Source organism: Schistocerca americana, chromosome 6, assembly GCF_021461395.2.
Source record: "Schistocerca americana isolate TAMUIC-IGC-003095 chromosome 6, iqSchAmer2.1, whole genome shotgun sequence".
Lineage (NCBI taxonomy): Eukaryota > Metazoa > Arthropoda > Insecta > Orthoptera > Acrididae > Schistocerca > Schistocerca americana.
The window spans coordinates 472,440,145-472,450,771 of NC_060124.1; positions in this window are offsets into that span (position 1 = coordinate 472,440,145).

A 10,627-nucleotide genomic window follows, 5' to 3' on the forward strand; every position below is an offset into this window, starting at 1 on the left:
AGCACTGCTATGCAGAAGGGATGTCAGTGTTAACTTCTGTGAGCTGTGTTGTAGTGTACCAGGATGATGGGGCCTGTGATATTTTGATTTGTGTTTTAATAGTCTTGGTGGAAAATTGGGAGTCTAGATGCAATTATCAGAGATTGAAACAATCATCTTTGTGATGGAAGTGGACACATTTTTGTGAAGAAAAGGAGGGGTTGTAGAAACCTGTGAAAATCCAATGCGTATGCATTAAGAGCTCTCCAGATTGGGTGTTCTGCTTGTTAGAGGGTGCCTGGTATACTACTCCAAATGTTTGGATCAAGCATGCTGCTTTTGAAAAGACCACTGCGCTGAGGGCAAAGGTCACCTGATCTGGCCCATTAGCTGCTTTATTGTGGCAGCAACTTTTTTCCTACACTGTCTTGTATTGCTTCTGATATTCCCATTAGCTGACAGACCTCTGCTCAGATCAATTTTGTGATCCTGTACATGTATTCCTGGATAATAATATCTAATAAAAACTTCATTATAACCCTTAATAGGAAATAAGCTTGCTGTAAACAACGAAGATTTGGTAACAGTATGTTTAATAGAACAAAGGCATTAATAGCTATTGATAGTTTTGTACGTCTAGGTGTTCAGTAAAATGTTGAAATGTGTGTGAATTCCTAAGGGACCAAGCTGTTATGTCCTAGAGTTGCTCTTCTCTAATTCATGCACAGTAGTTTAACAACTAATTCAGTTCTCTTCAGGTGCTGTAATTTGCAGTTCTGTGCATAATGAGATTTTCACTCTGCAGCAGTGTGTGCGCCGATATGAAACTTCCTGCAGATTAAAACTGTGTGCCGGACCGAGACTTGAACATGGGACCTTTGCCTTTCACAGGCAAGTGCACTTGCCCACGAAAGGCAAAGGTCCCAAGTTCAAGTCTCGGTCCGGCACACAGTTTTAATCTGCCAGGAAGTTTCAGTTCTGTGCATAGTCGCTGCCTGGCTGAGCCAGTTAGCTTTGCAAGTAATCAGGGTAATTACGAAAAACTTTGTGATTTGAGGGGAAAATATTTGTCTGAACTTTCATAGTCACAGTGGGAAGTGGACAACTGGGTATCAACTACACCAGTAACAGATCTAGTTTGGAAAACTATTTGTTTGACAGTAATGAGGGCAATTAATGTATCATATTTAAAGCTCACTGAAGTGAACTTAAAAATAAAAAGAATCAAAAGTTTTCGACATTTACATGATTACTCAGCAATTGACGATTAACTGCCTGGCAGACAGTTCATAGAACCACTATTTTTCCACCGTTCCACTCTTGAACGCATGTGGGAAAAACGAACATTTAACTTTTTCTGTGTGAATTCTGATTCTCTTATTTTATTATGATTATTTCTCTGTATGTAGGTGGGCACCAACAAAATATTTTTGCAATCTATGAGGAGAATGTTGGTGATAGAAATGTTGTGAGAACTAGCTGCAACAAGAAATGCCTTTGTTTGAATGATAGCCACTCCAATTTGTGTATATTATTGGCACTCTCCCCCGTTTCACAATAATAAAATTTGACCTGCCCTTCTTTGGACTTTTTCGATGTCCTCCGTCAGTCCCATTTGATGTGGATCCCATACAGCACACAAATACTCCAGAAGAGCGCAGAAAAGCATGTTGTAATCTGGCAGTTTCCGATGCTTAAGGGTGGCAGTGTGGTACTGGTGTGCAGGACACTCACTCCCACTTGGTTATCAAACTTACTTGGAGTTGCTTCACTGATCTTCATTTCAGGACAGCTGATTGCGATGTCCTGCACAACTTCTTCTCCGAAGATAAGATGCTACATTGGAGGAATTTTCTATAATTTTAAAATAACTCTGTACACTCGAGAATACTTTGAACTCAATCTCATTGTATTTTCATCTCGCACAACAGTTTTCGGGTCTAGTGAAACAAGGGATACAACCTGTTGGCTTTGCTCAATGATGTCAGAATTGGCCAGAGAGCATTTATTACACAGATGAGAGCTGAAAAGACTGTTCAGAAACAAAGGAATACGAGAGATGAAAAAGATAGTTGACATATATCAAGGCAAGTAGTATTTTCATGTTAAGGATATCACTTGTTTGTATCGTATTATTTGTGTGGAAAATAAGGGGAAAAATGGAAATATTGGTAGTGTAGAATAACTCGCGTCACATATCTGGGTTGTATCTCGAACCTCATTCGAACTGTATCGGTTAACTGCAGTACAGAATACAAGTTTAGAGTATGTCGATTTCTTTGTTTCCGTTAGCATCAATATCCTGTTGTTCAGTTTTATTATATAGGTCAACTGAAGCACAGGATAGCAATTTTACACGTGTTGTTTCTTTTGCCTCCACTACCACTAATAGTACGTTCTTACGTTGGTTGTACTACCAAAGGCAGAAGGGGCTACGTACACAATATTTGTATCCCATCCTTCAGTTGACCTATATGCATGTACACTAATGAAAACGTGGAAATGGACGTACATTACATTTCCAACCTGTACCTCAGTTGAACTACGCGAAGAGGCAATAACACAACAGACATGCAAGTTGTATCCCGTACTATCCCACTCTTTAGTTGAGCTATATAGCTTTACACACCATTTGCATCCTTCTTCTCTAGTTGACATATATAGGTAAATCTCATCAGTGTTACATATGTCATTCTTATCAAATAGGTAGTGTCAGTGCAAAGGTCACCTGAAGGATGGGATACAAATTTCAATTGTCGGGTGTTTCACCTTTAATATTGTTAGTACAGATTCGAAGAAATCGTACTGATACTAGGGCTGGGAAACGAAAGAACGACAGCTGCGAAATTTCTATTATGTACTGGAGTACATGGAAACATATGTAATGGTGTAATACAACAATGAAATTGTTGTATTACATTCAAATTCTTGAGGGGGAAAAAAACCTAGCATCCAGCGCATGTTGGTCTATTGATTATTCATATGATCTTGAAACGCACTCCTTTCGGTTTTTGAATACATTCTAAGTTGATTTCCGAATGAATCATAAGTTGATTTTTGAATGCGTGCATTGTGTATGTAATATGTCTGCAAGGGGAATACCTGTCGCATCTAGACATAAACTTCCCTGCAGACAAAAGGGGACGGGGCTATACGAGCTGAGCGGAATAAAGATGAACGGGTGAATGCCAATTGCTGTTTATGTGGTTGGCTGGGTTTGCGAATGGTAAGTGTTAATTAGTAGGGAAGTCCATAGATTCATACTACCAGAATGGAAATAAACGACTAACAGGAATAACAGGTAAGAAGGTTTACATATCATCTTCTCATTGTATCCAAGAAAATTAAATTCTGTCAGAAAATTTTTGGCTACACTAGTAGGGGCCAGTCGTACAGTCTCCGGCTGGCTGCCGCTAAGTTCTGTTCTGGGAGCAGCACGGAAAATGCGTTGTACGAACACTTATTAATGCCTAACTGCAGAATAAGTGTTGGCACTGGAAGGAATACTTCCAGAATTAATGATAAGATTGTTTATTAGAATGAGGAAGGAGATGAATTGGGGACGTCACACAAATTATGGAAGAATATGACCATTCCAAATTTATATAAAAAATTTGTACCACTACTTTTCGATCTCATGCTTGAGCGTATGAACTGTGAAACTACTTCCTAACATAAAGCTTTTTGCTTGTAGTAGGTCTAATAGGCATTCCGTATTGATACTTTCTGAATTATATTCTGCTGGGTTATAAAAATGACCATTTGTGCCAAAACAGTCTCATTTTGTGTGTGTGTGTGTGTGTGTGTGTGTGTGTGTGTGTGTGTAGCAACTGCTGCGATATTAGGCAGGTCTATTTAGTTTTATCCAACACAGTGGCAAAATACACGTAATCAGATCGAGAAACCACACCTGTCTTGGGTACTATTTGTATTAACAGCTTTTTCGGTATTGGAGAACATTTCGTTTTTTCATGTAGCAAAACGTTTGACGAACTTCGATGATTTAGTAGATTCTTTTCCAGAAAGGAAATTACGCTGTGTAAAGCTGTAACAAGATTAGGGAGAACAAAAAGCCAGGTCTCAAGAATTGAAGAAATGTGTACTGTCTTGCTTGTCTCTTGTCTTTACTGAATCTATGTACCCTATATTTAATTTTGTCAGACAAAACAGCATGTTATTAGCTAATGGGCAATAAAGTGTGCAAAATTTTTTGAAGAATTATTGTTCTGCCGGTTACAAATAATCCCATCCAGTATAAATTGCGTGTTTGTTTTAACAGGGGCAGAATGTCAAACTGGCCGACTGGAATCAGGAGAGACACCACAGGACATTATAATTTCCACTGTCCTTGAATATAGTTTGATGGCATCCATTACAAAATATTACACGTTTGAATTCCAGAGAGCGAAATACAGTGACATGCGATAGAACAATGCTGTGTAAAGAGGCATGGCACAGCACTTTGGCACAATTAAGACCAAATAACAAGTCTTACACAGGGTGACACATGGCAGACGGACGGTTTTTAATGAAATAATACTCAGCCAACTTTAAAATTAATGCGTGTTTATTTACACAAAATCAAAGCTCATTATTTGCCATTTTAGTTAAAGTTATTTATCAAAAATTATGCCAAGGTGATGTCCATTTCGAATGCAGGATTCAAGTCTCTTTCCAAAATCCTCCTCCACCCAGACTAAAATATCTGCAGGGACGGCAGCAATTTCTTGAATGATTGCATTCTTCAACTCGTCCAAATTTCGTCACTATCTGGTATTGCCCCGTCCGGAAATATCGTAGATCCAGGGCTGATGCACAGAGCAGTATTGAGTTGCAGTGGGGAGGTGGGTAGGCTCCACGTGACACGTGTTTACGTTTAGTGATTTTGCTGTTTCCTCTTCATTTATTGCTCTCACGTCAAATGAAAACAAAACTGATTTCTATGGACGGGAGCCAGCAAGTTAATTAAAATACATTCAAATAATTACGGAAGACTAAAATATGTTGTTAGTTTAATTATTTTATTTCCACCTTTCTGACAGTCGAGCATTAATCGCCTTGCAGAATAATGAAATTATTTTTGTCGGTTTGCTAAAGAAATTTGGCTTTTATTAATCTTTTCCGCTGAGGCAGTCAATTTATTTGAAACGAAGTGTATAATTCAACACTATTGGCTAGTTTCAACTCTTCGCTGCATTTCAAGTGCATATTTTCATATTCTAGAAACCAAACATGAGATAATAGTGTTGGTACACCAAAATTTAGCTCCGAATCTAAACTTTAAGCTGAATTATGCATTTCAGTATGGTTCACGAAATTCTGATGCTCCTGAAGTATCCTCTGTCTTCTTTCTTTTATGACATCATGTAAAGTCTTTCAATGTTTTACACGTACCAACAACGGGTTTCCTGCGTCATCGTAGCTGCGCAAGCGCGGTGATGACTATTATCTGGCGCTCTCTGGCAACTGCTGAAACGAATCTGTTTCTAACAAGTCGCGGGAAAATATTGCGAATGGTTGTTTGAAAAGCGTTGCTTTCAAAGTAAATTTCCTTTCACGCAAGATTTCCTAAATCACAGAGCGTTTGACTCTCATTTAAAAATCAACTATTTGAGGACGACCATTTAGAAGAATTCCAAGTCCAGAAGATCAGAGACATTTATGTCTTTGTTAAAAATATTACTGGTACATTTGTGTGATATATCTTAAACGTAGCACACCCAAAAAGATCAACATTATATGTGAACGCTTTTTTTTTCTCGTAGTAACACTATGTGTATTAAACCATTAACTTTTACTATTTGTGTGTTCGCGCTGCTTAAGAGTGATGTTGCTATGGCCGGTATTACACTATCAAATTTCTTTGTCCAATATCTTTGCCAAAGAAATTTGATGGTGCACTAGGGAACTTTGTCAGATGTCGTCAAATATTTGATCAAATCTAGGGCCTCGCTCTAGATTTGATCAAAAAAGTCGCGTGTCTTCTGTTCACTGCATTGTGACATGTTACCACGTGGAGCGCTAGCATCGCTGCAGCGTTCTGTTATCTGTAGTGTTTTTATAAACATTGGCGGTAAATACAATTAGTGTGTACCGACAACTTCAAAATTAATAAAGATGTATGAAGCTGATGAGGCGCTTTACATCGTGTGGCACTCAGAATACAAAAATAGATTGTAAAGATTTGAGACCTGACCTAACCCAACTCTCTCCTGTAGCAAGGAATCTGAGTGTTACAGTGAGCCTGTCTTCTGCAGATATAGCAGTTTGTTATGTGTGCTTTGTAGAGGTGGGCCAAACGGTTATTCTGGAGTAACCGTTATCACAGTTCCAGTTATTCTCTGATAACCGTTATTGTTAACGGGTACTAATAACTGCCAAGTTATTTTTCGATAGCGAATACTCCGAGAAGCTACAGTTAAATAACGGCGTAGTTGGAATCCATCAGTTTAGTTATCAATATAACTGCGAGTAGTGTGAAATGGCAGGAATGTAATATGAATCGTGTCATAACCTTAGGTTATTATATCCGGGTACATTTTAGTTGATGTTAGAACGATTATTAGTGTTTCATATTATATGTTTGTAGGTTATCGGTCGCTATTAGAAATATTATCTTAGCAGCTGCAACAGAAAGTACGCGGAATTTCGCCACAGCACTGTTTAAGTAAAATGTTAACAACGTGTGTTTTTAGGTATGAAGTAATATGTAAACTGAGTACTGTAGGTTAAATTATAAGCTTAATTTCTTGTGCTGTTCACATAATAGAATAAAGTGTACAGCCTTGTAATACAACAAAAAATCTACGTAATGTGACAGATTCGTTTACTCCTGTGCTGTAAAAGATAGTCCTAATGGGGAAAGTGTGAGAACGCTAATCTAAGTTTTATGTGAGATTTGGAAACTGCTCCATTTCTCCAGCTACAGCATATTTATAACATATGAAGACATGCAGATCGAAAAAGTTGACAGTGTTACATTTCTGGGACTACAACTCGATTATAAATTCAGTTGGGAAGGGCATACCACATTTTTTTACTCTATTATTTCGTAAGGGAGCATATTCTGTGGTAACTGATCAAACGTAGCAAAAGTTTTTCGCATGTAAAAGCGTGTAATAAAAATCGTTTGTGGTATAAATTCAAAAACATCATGTAGGAACCTGTTCAAGAACTTTGTATTCTAACCACTGCTTCCTAGTATATTTATTCCTTAATGAAATTTGTTACAAGTATTTCCAACCAATAGCTCAATACATAATATCAGTACTAGAAATAGGAACAGCAATCTACATAAAGATCGAAAATCACCTTGGTCCAAAAGGGGTCCAATATTCAGGAACATGGATTTTCAATAAACTGCCAGCAAGTCAGCAACCATTAAAAACTTGATTTCAGATAAAGCATGGTTTACAGTGTGTTTGAAAGACTTTATGATCATCAATATGCCGGAAATTGCTATTTTAAGTGTGTCTAGGACGTCACTACATACACATGGCAACAAACACGAAGATACTTAAGGATAATACAATAAGATCTCCCACCAAAAATATAATCAGAGCAACGGGACAACTGCGGGAAGTTGGGGGTTTTAGGGTGAGGAGAAGCTAGTAAAAAAAAAAAGAAAAAAGAAAAAACACACACACCATGATCCCAAAACACAAAATGAAGAACAAAAAGAAAAGAAATACAGCATTCTGCTACACCAACAAAAATCTGCAGGAATCGGACACTTCCCTTGAACACTATAGGCCAACCATAGGTGACCATACCAAAACATCAATGCCCACAACTAAAAGCACGAAAATTGGAATTGGACATTTCCCTTGACCTACGTAGGTAAAAATCAGATGACGATACCAAAACATCAACACGTACAACTATGAAAATGGGAATCGGTCATTTCTGGTGACCTATATAGGTCCACCACAGCTACTGATGCCAAAAAACGAACACCTACAACTGCGAAAAATATAACCACAATCCCAAAAGTCCACAAATCAATCATCCCTAAATAAATTAAATCACATTCAATACTCCATAAATACACAAAACATCACAGCTAGAAACAAAAAAATTAATTACCACCAGCAAATTCCAGCACTTCAAACTAGATCGGCGAGCCCCCCCCACCCCCACCCCCACACCCACACAACACACACACACACACACACACACACACACACACAAAACCAACTCATAAACACCGTGCCGCAATGACATTCACACACCACAACACCTTTTTACGTCGAAGCAGACGGGTGGAATCGGACGCTTCCATTGACCCCTTCTCCTACTCTGTAGATGAATATCGTAACAGAGACTGATAGACCAGCCTAGGTAAAAATTCTGCTGTATTTCAGTTTTGACAGCACTTGGTTGCAACAGTCAAGATCGGGTATTCTGTGTATGATGAATTTATTAAAAGTGCGTAACTGTGTTTTATTCTGACAGTGTATCAATTCTGTAAATATTAGCAGTTACTGTAATATATTCACATATTTTGACAATCTCCTGACAAATGATGAGGATAATAATTATTATATTCAACTGTATTATGTTATACTTTCTGACATGTTATTTGTCATTCGCGATGGCCAGTGGGTATTTCTGAAGAAGTACGTAAATATTTGTTCGCTCCAGTAACTATCGTCTCTGAAATATCACCGGGGCCTAAGACTGGAGTCACTGTGTCAGGAACACAGACACACAGTTATTCCGTTACCAACTTCCAGGTTACCTGTAGGCTGTAATGGTAGCCCGATAACTGCCAGAGAGCGAGAACGGTGAGCCAATAACGATAACTGCCAGAGGAAAATACCGATCTCTGACAGTTATTTCCATAGTCGCTCGAATTCCTTATGGTACCTCTCTTTATACTACCCGTCCAAGCTAAATTGACATGTGAGGCGGTGGCTTAAGGGAACGACCGTACTTGTTAGTGCCTGTACTGCATCTCCTATCAGCCACCGCTCGGACATTAACTTTATTTAATTGTTTGTGCTAAAAGTAACGAAGACGCACGATATAGTACACAGTTCTTATCAACAGATGGCGCGCAGTCTCACAGTTATTCTTATGGCCTATAGAACGCCTTCCAAATGGTCTGCCCTTTCCGTAGTTCCTAGCCAAAACTCCGATGAGTTGACGGGAAAGCGTAGTATGATCTTCGGTCAACAGATGGCGCGAGGCACTGTTGACATTAGACAGTTATTGAAATAACTGCCTGTATCAGAGGAACGGTTATCACAGTAACCGTTACTTCTCAGTAACCGGTTATTTCTATCAGTTACGTTATTTTTTGCCACCTCTAGTGCTTTGTGACATGAGGATACACCTCGCAGCACATACAGAGATGTATGCTCATCCATTGCTACGTAATTGACGTACGACTTGACGTCGTCCACTATAAGCTCACGTAACAAGTTTTGTTGAATGCCTTTATCATGTCGTCGTAAAACCCACGGCTTCATCCAGGTACGTTTCCTCCCTCCCATGCTTCTCTTCCGCATGTGCACACAGTGCAATTGTGATACATGCAACTGCCGCGGTTAATAAGTTGTTGTTGTCAGCTATCTTGAACTTTGACGAAAAATATGACGACAGTGTAATACCTCTTTTTAGCGCCACGTCAAAAATCTTTGTCAAATATACTTGACGAATATTTGATCAAATCTTTGACAGAGAAATCTGATAGTGTAATACCGCCTATTCGCTCACTACATCACGTGTCCTATGCTCTGAATATCCGTTGTCGTTGGCTGAAGAGATCACGTGACTTGAGCTGTGACTGGCTTACAAAAGCGCATCGCAATCTCAATTTCAATGCTTCGGAAAGCAACATGCTGTGTTTGGTGGAATTCGAATTTATACTTTTGTAATACGAAAATATGTCGTGTACATGTTGGTGCACATCAAAGATCTTTCCAAAACGTGTTTTTTTCCCCCCTTGAGTTTTGTATTCTCAAATGCAGGCAAGTTCTATGCCGGTGTATAGAACTGTAACCATTCAAAGGATTGAGAAGTTTTGCAGTTACGAGGAAAAGTATATTGTCACTTAACACAGAAAAGGTGTATTTCCACCCGGGAGAAAGTGTATTTTTAACCGGGAAATCCGAGATTTTTTTTCCGTATCTGCGTGTACACCGTGATTATATATGTGGTCTTCCCATTTTATTACTCAGAGTTGTAATCCCTAAGCATTTAGTTGAATTTGCAGTCTTTAGATTTGTCATATAACTGAAATTTCATGGGTTTCTTTTAGTACTCATGTGGATAGCTTCACGATTTCTTTATTTAGAGTTGATTGCCATTTTCACACCATACAGATACCTTGTTTAAATCAATTTGCAATTAGTTTTTGGGACTAGTGCAGCAGGGGATACAACCCGTCGGCTTTGGACAATGACGTCACAAGTGACCAATCGAGAAGCGATTCTTCGTAGTGTTGTAGCTCCCTTCAGTGGCTGATAAGTGTTTTTTGCCTTTTAAAAAAAAAAAAAAATCTCACGAGATAGAATAAACAGGTCCACTTTATTAAGCAATCAGTAAAAAAACGAAACTGAAACATAACAGTAAAAGCGAAAATGGTAAACTGCTCTCTGGCGACTTGTGACGTCATTGTCCAAAGCCGACGGGTTGTATCCCC